Genomic DNA, 13,155 nt, shown 5'->3' with positions numbered 1-13,155 from the left:
TATCAGAGAGGAAGAGTAAGTTTGATGGGCCTAACGGCAGACTGGCACAGCAGAGGAAAACGTCATTGAATTTGGATAAAGGTGAAACAAAAGCAAAAAAAGCAAGTGAAATATGTAGGGTAATGTTATATGACGTAACATATATGTAATTAGAGTGCCAGAGAGGAGTAGCCAGAGGATGAGGCAGAAGAAATCCATGACGAGAAAGCAGCTAAAACATTTTCTAAAAATGATAAATGGTATTTAGTCATTTAGCCAAGCTTATGAAGGAAAAAATACAACGGAGCCCACATGAAAGCAAGCTCTTCACAGAGAACTGCTTAAAAGCGAAGATGAAAAGAAGTTCTTACCCGACAAACAGGAAAAAAAGACACATTGGATAAAGCGATACAATGTCAAGAATGTTGGCCGACTTCTTGATACAAATGACCAAACACAGGACAAAACGGAGCAATGTCTTTGTAAAGTCCTGAGGGGAAAAAGCTGTCAACCATGAATTCTATATTCAGCAAAAACGTCCTTCACATATGACAGCAAAGTAAATACACTTTTAGATAGACAAAAATTAAAAGAATTCATCTTTACCAGACATACAACGCAAGTAATGCTAAAAGAAGCTTTCTAGGCAGGAAGGAATGAAAAATAGCAGATCGTTTTAATTGTTTATTATTTTATGCTTTATACGTATTGCTTTTCTTTAAAATGTAAGTAACTCATCGAAATGAAAAAAAGTTACTATGTATTGAGGGTTTATAAAATAACATAAATATACAAAATAAACTAGGAAAACTTTGAGGCCACAAAGGAAGGAAAGTCTAAATGGCATTATCCTATTGTAATGTACCTTGATTTTTCATGAAATGGTATAAAGTTATTTGAAGGCATCTTGTAATAAGTTAGATACTGTAACCTCCCTAGAAACCACTAAAATTATACAAAATAAAATTAAGTAAATAGACGAGATACAATAAAATATTTTTTAAACGGTTGAGGAATGCTGAAGAAGGTAAGGAAGGACGGAGAAAGAAAGAGCACATGGGTGAAATAAAACATAGCGATCAAGTAGCCTGAAACGCAAGCACGTGATTACATTATGTGTGAATGAATCAAACACTGTAATTAAAAAGAGATTGTGAGGGGCGCCTGGGTGGCTCGGTTGGTTAAGCGTCCGACTTTGGCTCAGGCCATGATCTCGCCGTCCATGAGCTCAAGCCCCGCATCGGGCTCTGTGCTGACCGCTCAGAGCCTGGAGCCTGTTTCAGATTCTGTGTCTCCCTCTCTCTGACCCTCCCCCGTTCATGCTCTGTCTCGCTCTGTCTCAAAAATAAATAAACGTTAGAAAAATTAAAAAAAAAAGAGAGATTGTGAGATTCACTAAAAGAGTATAAACACTAACTACATGGGGTTTACAGAAACCCTTGAAATGTAAAGGCACACACAGGATGAAAGCACAAGGATAGAAAACTTTACAGTACACAAACACTAACCAAAAGAAAACTAACGTTCTATGTGTATATGAGACAAAAGGCCCTTCAAGAGAAAGAACATGACTAGACATACAAAGTCAAACGATCAAGAACCCATGAAAATGTACATAACTAACAACAAATAGTGCTTTAAAACATGTGAAGCAAAAAATATAAGAAACTAAAGGGAAAATTAGATGAATTCAAAATTATAAGTATTTTCACATTCCTTTTTTATAAACTGATATGATAATTAGATAAATTAGTAATGACATAGAATATTTTAGCAGCAATTTTAACAATTTGCCATAAAAGAACATTAGAACTGACGGCAAAATTCCAATTTTTTTTCAACTATCCGTAGTATATACAATAGTATGGATCGCATGAGAAGCCATAAACTAATTCTCAATAATTTTAGAACGATTGAAAGCATGAAGAATAAATTTGGTGACCACGAACATATTAAATAAGAAATTAATAGGAGTGATAACAGGAATGGCAAAGTAAGAACTCCTAAAAGCAATCGTCTTATAAAAACAACAAGAACATTGGCAAAAAAAAAAGCCCCATCAAATCGACATTTTTAAAAGTTTGGGAAATGAACAAAAGGCTTACAGATATCCAGGGAGATTCAAGGGAGAATCCAGGGAGATTCAAGAGAAGCTCTGAATCTCAGTAAAAACAGCCAGCTTTGTGGTGTTTTATTCCGCCCAAGTCCTATTTCTCTCCTCTCAGCCCTGAAGTAGCCTTAAAAACCAGTATGCTACAATCATGGTGAAAACCAGAAGTCTAGTAGCCACTGGAGAAGGTATGACCTCTTCCAAAGGCCAATTTCCAGTGTATTTGACATGATTGGACCTGCCTGGCAGTCCCCTGAAAAAAGTCACTCACAAGACTTCTTTATTTGACCTGACCCAGAGGTCACCTAGTGGAAATAGCCTTTTTCCTGAGAGTGTTTATCAAAGAAAGACAAGCAGTGATGATTGTTTAACTACAGAACTGCCTGCAGTGGTGATAACAGTTGGAGCAAACAATGAGCTAACCAGAAATCTTAAGAAAAGATAGGGAATGAGAGGTTCAGAAGCATGTTGAAAAAGCTTAAATAAATTCTGGGGAATGATGCAGGCCATGCACATATGTAAGGTGGTTCGCGAAAGACCTGAGAAGGCCCCAAGCTCTCACATTAGGCTTACCTTGAGGTAATGCACAATCAGAAAGTGAAGGACAAAGGTAGTTGTAAACTACCTGACTTAGCATTGAAAGTGTGTCCCAACACACACACAAAGCCTCTTGACAAAGACTTGGAGAATTATTGATTGCAAACACTTAAGGAAATATCTTTCCAATCATTAGAGACCATTAAGCTAACCAAGCAAGGATTTCAGTAGCCACATTTGAAAAGGAATACAAATACACATTTGAAAAGGAATACAAACTTTATTGAATTAGTTCAGAAAAGTTACTAAACAACGATGGCAATAATAAAGTAGCAACAATAACAATAACAATCAGCAATGCCAACAAAGACAGAGAAGATATCTATCCAGAGTTGCCATATTATATTATTTAAAATGTGGGGTTTTGGACAACAACAAAAAGTGACTCTGTGATATGCAAAGAAACAAGTATGCCCATACGTAGGTGGGAAGGTACCCAACAGAAACTATTCCTAAGGAAACCCAAGAGTTGGACTTACTAGACAAAGATTTTAAATGAAGTATATATAGTCAAAGAGCTAAAAGAAATGATGCCTAAATAATTAAAGAAATGTATGAGAATAATGTCTCACCAAATAGAAAATATTAATGAAGACATAGAAATTATTTTCTTTTAAAAGACATAAGAATTCTGGAATCAAAAATACAATTACAACAATGAAACATCTACTAGAGAGATTTATATTGGTTTGCGAGGGCTACCGTAATAAAATACCACAGACTGGATGGATTAAACAATGGAAATTTATTTTCTCACAATTCTGGAGGCTAGAAGCCCACGATCAAGGTGTAAACAAAGTTGGCCTTCTCACTGTGTCCTCACATGGGCTGTTTTTGGTGTTCATGCATCACTGGTCTCTTTCTTCCTCTTCTTATAGAGATATCAGATATATTGGATTACGGAACCCCCCTATGATCTCATTTAATCTTAATATCTATTTAAAGACTTTTTCTCCAAATACAATCAAATTTTAAAGTAATAGGAATTAGGATTTCAACATATGAATTTTGGGGGGGACACAAGTCAGTTCCTAATAGGGCTCAACAGAACATCTGAGAAAAAAGAATCAAGGAGTCTGACGATAGGTAAATTGAGATTATAAAATATAAGAAACATGAGCAGAGCATCAGAGACTAGTGGCACAATATCAAATGCAACAATATACACATAGTGGGAATCCCAGAAACAGAAGAGAGATAGAACAGGGTAGAAAGATTTAGAGAAATAATAGTTGAAAATTTTCCAAATATTATGAAAAACATAAATGTACAACACCCAAAAGACTCAGTTAAGGGGCACCTGGGTGGCTCACTTGGTTAAGCGTCAGACTTCAGCTCAGGTCATGATCTCATGCTCTGTGAGTTCAAGCCCCGCATCGGGCTCTAGGCTGATGGCTCAGATCCTGGAGCCTATTTCGGATTCTGTGTCTCCCTCTCTCTCTGCCCCTCCCTTGTTCATCCTCTGTCTCTCTCTGTCTCAAAAATAAATAAAAAACGTTTAAAAAAAAAAAGACTCAGTTAACTCTGAGCAGGATAAATTCAAAGAGATGCCCACACTAAGATACATCATAATGAAACTGTCAAAATTCAAAGACAGAGAATTTTTAAAGCAGTAAGAGAGAAATAACTTGAATATCAATAACAGAAGGAAGTTTGGAAAAACAATTATATAAAATTAAACAAATGAAATATAAATAACAAATGGGTCAAAAAAGAAATCACATGGGAAATTAGAAGATACTTTGAGATGAAGTAAAATGAAAACACAACATAGCAAAAGGTAGAGAATGCAGCGAATGGAGTTCTAAGAAGAAAATTAAAACCTGTATATGTCTACATTAAAAAACAAGAAATATCTCACGTCTATATATAACCTAACATGTTACTTAAGAAACGAGAAAAGAGCACACTAAACCCCAAACAAGAAGGACGTAAATAGTAAAAATCAGACCAGCAAAAATGAAATAGGAAAAATAAAAGTCAACAGGATAATCAATGAAACCAAAGTTTGGTTATTTGAAAAGATCAACAAAATTGACAAAATTTTAATCTGCCTGACAAATAGAAAAAAGAAAAATCAAATTACTAAAATCAGGAATGAAAGCAGGAACATTACTTACTAACAGCCTTATAAAAATAAAAAGCACTATGAGAATAAAATGGACAACTGTAAATCAGTAGCCTGGATAAAATAAATTTGAAGAAATACACAAACTACCAAAACTGATTCATGAATATATTGATAACTGAACAGACCTATAACAAGTAAGGCAATTCAGTCAGTAATTAAAAATTTCCAACAAAGAAAAACACAGGAGCAAATGGCTTCACTGATGAATTCTACCAAACATTTAAAGAGAACTAATGTCAATACTTCTGAAACTCTTCCAAAAAATGGAAATGGAACACTTCCTAATGTATGAGACCAGTATTACCCTGATAACCGAACAAGAGAAAGATATCATTTGGAAAGGAAACTATAGATGAAAATTCTTTATAAACATACGTTCAAAAATCACTAACAAAGTACTAGCCCACTGAATCTAGCAGCATATTAAAAGGATTATATGCCATAACTAACTGGAATTTGTCCCAGGAATGCAATAACAGATCAACATATGAAAAACAATAAATATAATACACTATATTAATAAAATAATGAAAAATACATTACCATCTGAATATATGCAGGAAAAAACCATCATAAATAATTCAACGCCCTTTCATGATAAAAACACTCAACAAGCTAGAAATAAATGGGAACATCTTCATCCTAATAAAGGACATCTCCCAAAAACCAACAGCTAATATCATACTTAATAGTGAAAGACTGAAAGCATTCCCCATGAGACCAGGGACAATACAAGATGTCTTCTCTCACCACGTTTATTCAAAATTGTATTGGAAATACTTGCCAAGGTAATTAAATAAGAAAAAGAAATAGAAGGTATACAGATTAGAAAGGATGAAGTAAAACTATTTCTATCTGCTAATTATATTATCTGGGGGCATCTGAGTTGGGCATCTGACTCTTGATTTTGGTTCATGTCATGATCTCATGGGTTTGTGAATTTGAGCCCCACATGGGGCTCTGCGCTGACAGCTCAGAGCCTGGAACCTGCTTAGGATTCCCTGTCTCCCTCTCTCCCTGCCCTTCCCTGACTCATGTGTGCACTCTTTCTCAAAAATAAACATTTTTTTAAAAAAGATGGGGCACCTGGGTGGCACAGTCGGTTAAGCGTCCGACTTCAGCCAGGTCACGATCTCGCGGTCCGTGAGTTCAAGCCCCGCGTCAGGCTCTGGGCTGATGGCTCAGAGCCTGGAGCCTGTTTCCGATTCTGTGTCTCCCTCTCTCTCTGCCCCTACCCTGTTCATGCTTTGTCTCTCTCTCTGTCCCAAAAATAAATAAAAACGTTGAAAAAAAAGAAAAAAAAATTAAAAAAAAAAAGAAAATAATTGTTATCTGTATAAAAAGCTCTAAATATTCAACAAATACAAGAAATAATAAACAAGTTCACCATGGAACTGGCAAAGGATACACATACATACACATCTAGATCATATATATGAAACATATAAGATGAAATATATATATTTCATCTATATGAAATATAAATGAAATATATTCATAATATATATGAAATATATAAGAAATATGAAATATATAAGAAATATATAAGATATAAAAATATATTCATATATATATGAAATATATAAGATAAAATATAGTGAATTAAGAGTTTAGAACTCTCATATTAATGGTCAATTGATTTTTAACAAGAATGTCAAGATAATTAAATGGAAAAAATAGTCTTTTTAATGAATAGTGCTAAAAAAAAAAAAACCCAAAATCCACAGGCAAAATAATTACTTTGGACTCCTGCCTCACTCTGTTTATAAACATTAACTCAAATTGGATGAACGACTTAATGTGACAAATCCACAAAATTCTTAGCAGTAAACATAGGTATAAATATCCATGACCTTGGATAGTCAATGGTTTCTTAAATATAATACCAAAAGCACAAGCAACAAAAGAAAATATAGGTATGTTAATTTAATCAAAATTAGTTTTTGCATGACAAAAGACACTGTCAAGAAAGTAAATAACCATAACCCACAGCACTGAGAAAATATTGGCAAGTCATATATGCCATAAGGGTTTAGTCAGAATTCTTGCAATCCAACAGTGAAATATGAATAATTCGATTTTTTAAATGAGCAAAGAAGTGCTCAAATAGATAATTCTCCAAAGAATATACAAATGTCCCATAGCACATGGAAAGGTGCTCATCATTAGTCATTACAGAAATGTAATTCAAAGTTACATGAGACTTCACACCCACTAGAATGACTATAATTTTTCAAAAATGGAAAATAATCAATGTTGGCAAAGAGGTGACGAAATTGGTACGTTCATAAATTGCTGTGGGATTGCAAAAAGGTGATGCAACTATGGAAAACAGTTTGTCAGTTTCTCAAAAATTTAGAGTAGGTTTACCATACCACATGGCAATTTTACTCCTATGTGTATACGCACCAGAACTGGAACCAGGTTCACACAAACCCTTGCATATAAATGTTTCTAGCAACATTATTCATAACAATGTGGAAATGACCCAAATGTCCACCAACAGATGCAAGGAAAAACAAAATGGTCTATCTATACAACTGAATAACATTCACCCACAAAAAGAATTAAGTACTGATGCATGCTAATTACATAGATGAACCTTGAAAATATGCCAAGTGAAAGAAGCCAGACACAAAAGGCTACAGATTGTATGATTCCAGTTATATGAAATGTCCACATTAGATAAATCCATTAGAGGAAGAATGTAGGTTACTGGTTTTCAAGGACTGAGGAAAAGAGGTAGCTGGAAAGTACAAAATTTCTTTTTGAAGTGTTGGAAATGTTCTATAATTAGGTTGTGGTGATGATTGCACAACACCGTGAATATACTAGAAGCCACTATACTATACGCGTTAAATTGGTTGAAATGGTGAATTTTACTTATGTGAATTCTATCTCATTAAAAAGCACAAGAGCATCTCAATAGACACAGAAATAGCATTTGACAAACTTTGACATCTTTCATGATAAAAACAGTAAAAAAATGAAGAATAGAAGTGAACTTTAACCTGATAAAGGGCATCTATGAAAAACCTACTGGTGACATTATACTTAATAGTGAAAGACTGAAAGCTTTCTACCTAAGATCAGGAACAGGACAAGTATGTCTGCTCTCATCACTTCTACTCAGCATTGGAGGTTGTTCTCAGGGCAATTAGACAATAAAAAGAAATAAAAGGCACCCAGATTTTATTTTTTTTTTTTAATTTTTTTTTTCAACGTTTATTTATTTTTAGGACAGAGAGAGACAGAGCATGAATGGGGGAGGGGCAGAGAGAGAGGGAGACACAGAATCGGAAACAGGCTCCAGGCTCTGAGCCATCAGCCCAGAGCCCGACGCGGGGCTCGAACTCACGGACCGCGAGATCGTGACCTGGCTGAAGTCGGACGCTCAACCGACTGCGCCACCCAGGCGCCCCGGCACCCAGATTTTAAAGGAAGAAATAATACTGTATTTGTAGATGACATGACCTTGAACACTGAAAATTTTGTGGAATTTACACACACACACACACACACACACACACACACACACACACCACTTGGAGCTACAGCAAGACTACAAAATGTAATATCAATATTTTAAAAATCTATTGAATTTTTATGAACTAGAAATACACAATCTGAAAAGGAAATTAAGAAAGCAACTCTATTTACAACAGTATCAAAAAGAATGAAGTACATAAAAGCAAATCGAACAAAAAGCTGACAAGTGCTACACTTGTACACTAAAAACTACAAAACATCACTGACAGAAATTGAAGAACTAAATAACTGGAACTACAGCCTGTGTTCATGAATTGGAAAACTTATAGTTAAGGTCTCAATACACCCCAATGCGATGTACAGATCAACACAATTCCTATCGAATTAGCTGTTTTATTTTTTTTTTTGCAGCAATTAACAGGTTGACCTTGAAATTCATAGGAAAATTCTAGGGACCCTGAATAGTCAAAACAATCATGGAAAGAAGAATTAAGTTGGGGGTCTCACACATTCTGGCTGTGATGTCACTTTGTCCTAATACCTCTTTGAAACTGTCGAAGAGGAGAACGCAGCGAGAAACTTGGAGTTGTCAGCTTTGGAGGTACTCAAAGGAACTACCCATTTTAAGAAAAGTTGTGAGGGGCGCCTGGGTGGCGCAGTCGGTTAAGCGTCCAACTTCAGCCAGGTCACGATCTCGCGGTCCGTGAGTTCGAGCCCCGCGTCAGGCTCTGGGCTGATGGCTCAGAGCCTGGAGCCTGTTTCCGATTCTGTGTCTCCCTCTCTCACTGCCCCTCCCCCGTTCATGCTCTGTCTCTCTCTGTCCCAAAAATAAATAAACGTTGAAATAAATAAATAAATAAATAAATAAATAAATAAATAAATAAATAAAAGAAAAGTTGTGATAGGCCGTATGGGACTGCGGGAAAGGAAAACCTAGACTCCGCTCAAATATCTGTGAAAGGCTCTCCTGGCTAGATCTGAACAGAATCATAAATTGGGATGCAAGAATTTTCCATTTTAGTTTCATTGGCATATTAATTTCTCTCTGGGGAGAAGAAATTTCATTTTTCGCCATAATTTCTGGAGCATTTTAATAATTCAAGGTGGTTCATATGAAGATGCTCATATTCAGATTTTGAGCTTTTCCATATTGCTGTCAATGTGTGATTAGGGCTATGTTAGCATGCTGTCCTCATTGTAAAACCTATGGCAAAATAAATTGGACAATGTAGTTTGGCAAACTTGAAGTCGGGAAATAGAATCAGTGATGGGTTTTGGCATTTAAGGCATGGCCTTAAACTTAACTCCTGTTTTGTTCTGTTTGAGAGTCCTCCGGGAGCCAACTTCAGTAGGAGTGAGGAAGTTATCTGCGGGCCTCATTCCATGAGGGGAACAGTCAGTCATATCTTTGTCTTCCCATAGGATTGACTATTAATCCCAACAGATTAAGAGAAAAAACATTAATAGAATATAGAAAATACAGGGGGTGCCTGGGTGGCTAAGTTGGGTGAGTGTCGGACTCTTGATTTTGGTCCAGGTCATGATCTCAGGGCTCGTGAGTTCAAGCCCTGAATGGGGCTGTGTGCTGGCAGGCGCAGAGCCTGCTTGGGATTCTCTGCCTCCCTCTCCCTGCCCCTCCCCCATTCTCGCTGTCTCTATCTTGAAATAAATAAATAAACTAAAAAAAAAAAAAGAATATAGAAAGAAAGGACTCAGAAACACCCTTGCCCATACCAGGTGTTTCTCCACATCTCCCCGTTTCAGCTTTCTCTGCTCCTAGGGCTAAGGGTCTCACTGTGACCTACTCTTACTGGCATGATCACAATATGTTGAAAAGGCAAGAACTCCGCTCTTAGCTCACAGCCTTTCATGTCTCATCTTCTTTGGCCCCGACTCAATACACGGTAATAAAGCCTACCCTTATCAGGTCCTATCAGCCCTTTAACTCCTTTATCCATGCAGCCGGCCAACATATGGCAAGATGCAACAACGTGGATTCTGACTTTAGCAATAGGTGAAAATCCTATTTAACCTTTTGCTAAATTGAACACTTTAGTCCAGCTTTGGCAGAAATGTCATAATTGGGGTAAGTGGCCCTGGTATACCTTTAATCTTAAGGTAGCACCACTGCGTTTACATAGCTCTTCCTCAGGAAACTTGTAGAGATGGGGGGTTGGAAAAGAGGCAACTGGCAGGGTATATGACAATGTACCACGAACAGGGTAGCCTAAAAATCGAATTTATTGTCTCGCGGTTCTAGAGGCTAGAAGTCCAAAATCAAAATGTTGGCAAGGTTGGTTCTTTGTCAGGGCTATGAGGGAGAATCTGTTCCGTGCCTCTCTCCTAGCCTTTGGTAGCCTCAGGTATCTTGTGGTTTCTATATTTTTGTTCTATGTTTTCACATCATCTGTCTCTTCATCTGGCATTATTTTTTTTATAACGATAACTTCATATTACATTAGGGGACCACCTTATTCCAGTATGACCTAATTTTAATTAATTATGTCTGCAATGACCCTATTTCTAAATAAAGCCACAGTCTTTAGGTATGGGTGTTAGGACTTCAACATATAAATTTGGGGGAACATAATTCAACCCATAATAGTCTGCCCCTGGCTCCCCAAATTTCATGTCCTTCTCACATTCAAAATATATTTACCTAATCACAACATCTCCCTGTGAAGGCAGACAAGTTATCTGCCTCCAAAATACAGCAGTGGGACAGGCATAGGATAGACATTCCCATTCCAAAATGGACAAATAAGAAAGATGAAAGGGGTAATGGGTCTCAAGCAGGTCTGAAAATTAGTGGGGCAAATTCCATTAGATTTTAAGGATCCAGAACAATTCTCACTGGGACAATGCTCTGTTGTCTGGGCTCACCATATCAATGAGGTGGCCCTGCCATCTACAACTGAAGTGGAGAAGGTCCTAACCCCCAGACCTGTGCACTCTGGGCTCTTGGTGGCATGGGCAGCCCCACTGGTCTCTGAAGTGGAATTCTCTGGAAAGCTTGCTTTTTCTTTTTCTTTTTTCTTTCTTTCTTTTTTTTTTTGTGGTGTGGATGAGCTAAGAATTTTCCACCTCCTCGAGTTCTATTCCCTTTTTGCTTAATAATTCTCTCTTCAATTTACGTATATCCTCTCGAATTTTACTGTAAGTAGCTAGGAGAACCCAGGCAGCACCCTTACCACTTGGCTTAAGAAATCTCCTCAGCTAAGGGCACCTTTTGGGATGAGCACTGGGTGTTGTATGGAAACCAATTTGTCAATAAATTTCATAAAAATAAAAAAATAAAAAAAAGAAATCTCCTCAGCTAAATATTCAAGTGTACTGCTCACAAGAGATACCCCCCATCCAACACAACGTAATTCAGCTAACAATTCTGTCACTTTATAATACGGATTGCCTTTCTTCCAGTCTCCAATACTATGTTTCTCATTTCCATCTAAGACCTCGCAAGAAGCACCTCTAACATTCCTATTTTTAGCAACATTCTGTTCAGGATTATGATCATGATAATGATACAGAGAGATACAGATTCTCTCTGATGAAAAAAGCTTTCTCCACTGCTCTCCTTTGTTTCTGAGCCCTCACAAGACTCTGTTTTAATGTCCATATTTCTACCAACAATCTTTTCAAGGCCATCTAGGCTTTTTCTAATCAATCACCTCAAAACATGGGAATTCCCAGGCCAATTCCACATGTTCAGGTGTTTGTTTCAGCAGCACCCCACTCCGTTTCCCGGTGCTAAAATCTGTAGTAGTTGGCTAGGCTGCAATAACAAAACACCACAACCGAAGCACTGGGAGTTAGGGCTCCAGGATAACATTTTTGGGAGACACAATTTAACCCACGAGAGCTGCTCATCACTTCTAACCCTTCAGTGGGTATCCATTAACAGTAGGAGAGAGTGAAACGTCATGTGCTGTATCTGCCCCTCGGGGCTCTCTCACCGGATAGTCCACGACTTGACCTTCAGCCTTGGACATCTCGGACTTGGGCCATACTGAAATATTTTCAGTTTTGCAAATATAACATGCTATTTCTTCCTCCTTGTTTCATTTTCCCTCTGTTCCTTCCTTCTGGAATGCACCCTTCTACACTATACTTAGAAAACACTTACGCCTCTTGCAAGAATAAACTATAAGGCCATTGCCTCTCTAAAGCCTTTCCTGAATTCATCTATGTAGTTATTCCCTTTAACACCCATTGTCCAGGTAAAATTTTACTTGTTTTTTAATCCCATTTTTTCTGCTCTTACATCTGCAGTAGAATGTGAAACTCTCTCTCACACTTCCCCCCCCCCCCCTTTGGATGTTTTCCCCTTCTCCAATATAAGCTCATTGAGGTCAAGGTTTCAGGAACCATTTACCTTTGTCTCTCTGATTTCTAGAGCAGTTTCTGACACATGATAGGTACTGAACAGATTTTCTAGGGATTAATAAATTCTTTATAGGAGAGGCAGAATATTTAAGACTCATTGAAAAATTTACATTTCAGTGCCAATGAAGGTCTGAGAAGCAGAATCATGTGTTAGAAAGAGTATTAAAAGTCTTAGGGTGCCTGGATGCCTCAGGGGGTTAAGTGGCCAACTTTGGCTCAAGTCACGATCTCGTGGTTTGTGAGTTCGAGCCCCGTGTCGGGCTCTGTGCTGACAGATCAGAGCCTGGGGCCTGCTTCGGATTCTGTGTCTCCCCCTCTCTCTGCCCCTCCCCTGCTCATGCTCTGTCTCTCTTTGTCTCTCAATAATAACTAAACTTGAAAGAAAGAAAGAAAGAAAGAAAGAAAGAAAGAAAGAAAGAAAGAAAGAAAGAAAAAGAAAGAAAAGAGTATTATGATTCTTGTT

The sequence above is a fragment of the Prionailurus bengalensis genome, chromosome X (genome assembly GCF_016509475.1).
Source record: "Prionailurus bengalensis isolate Pbe53 chromosome X, Fcat_Pben_1.1_paternal_pri, whole genome shotgun sequence".
Classification (NCBI taxonomy): Eukaryota; Metazoa; Chordata; class Mammalia; order Carnivora; family Felidae; genus Prionailurus; species Prionailurus bengalensis.
Note: the sequence above shows the minus strand (reverse complement) of the source record.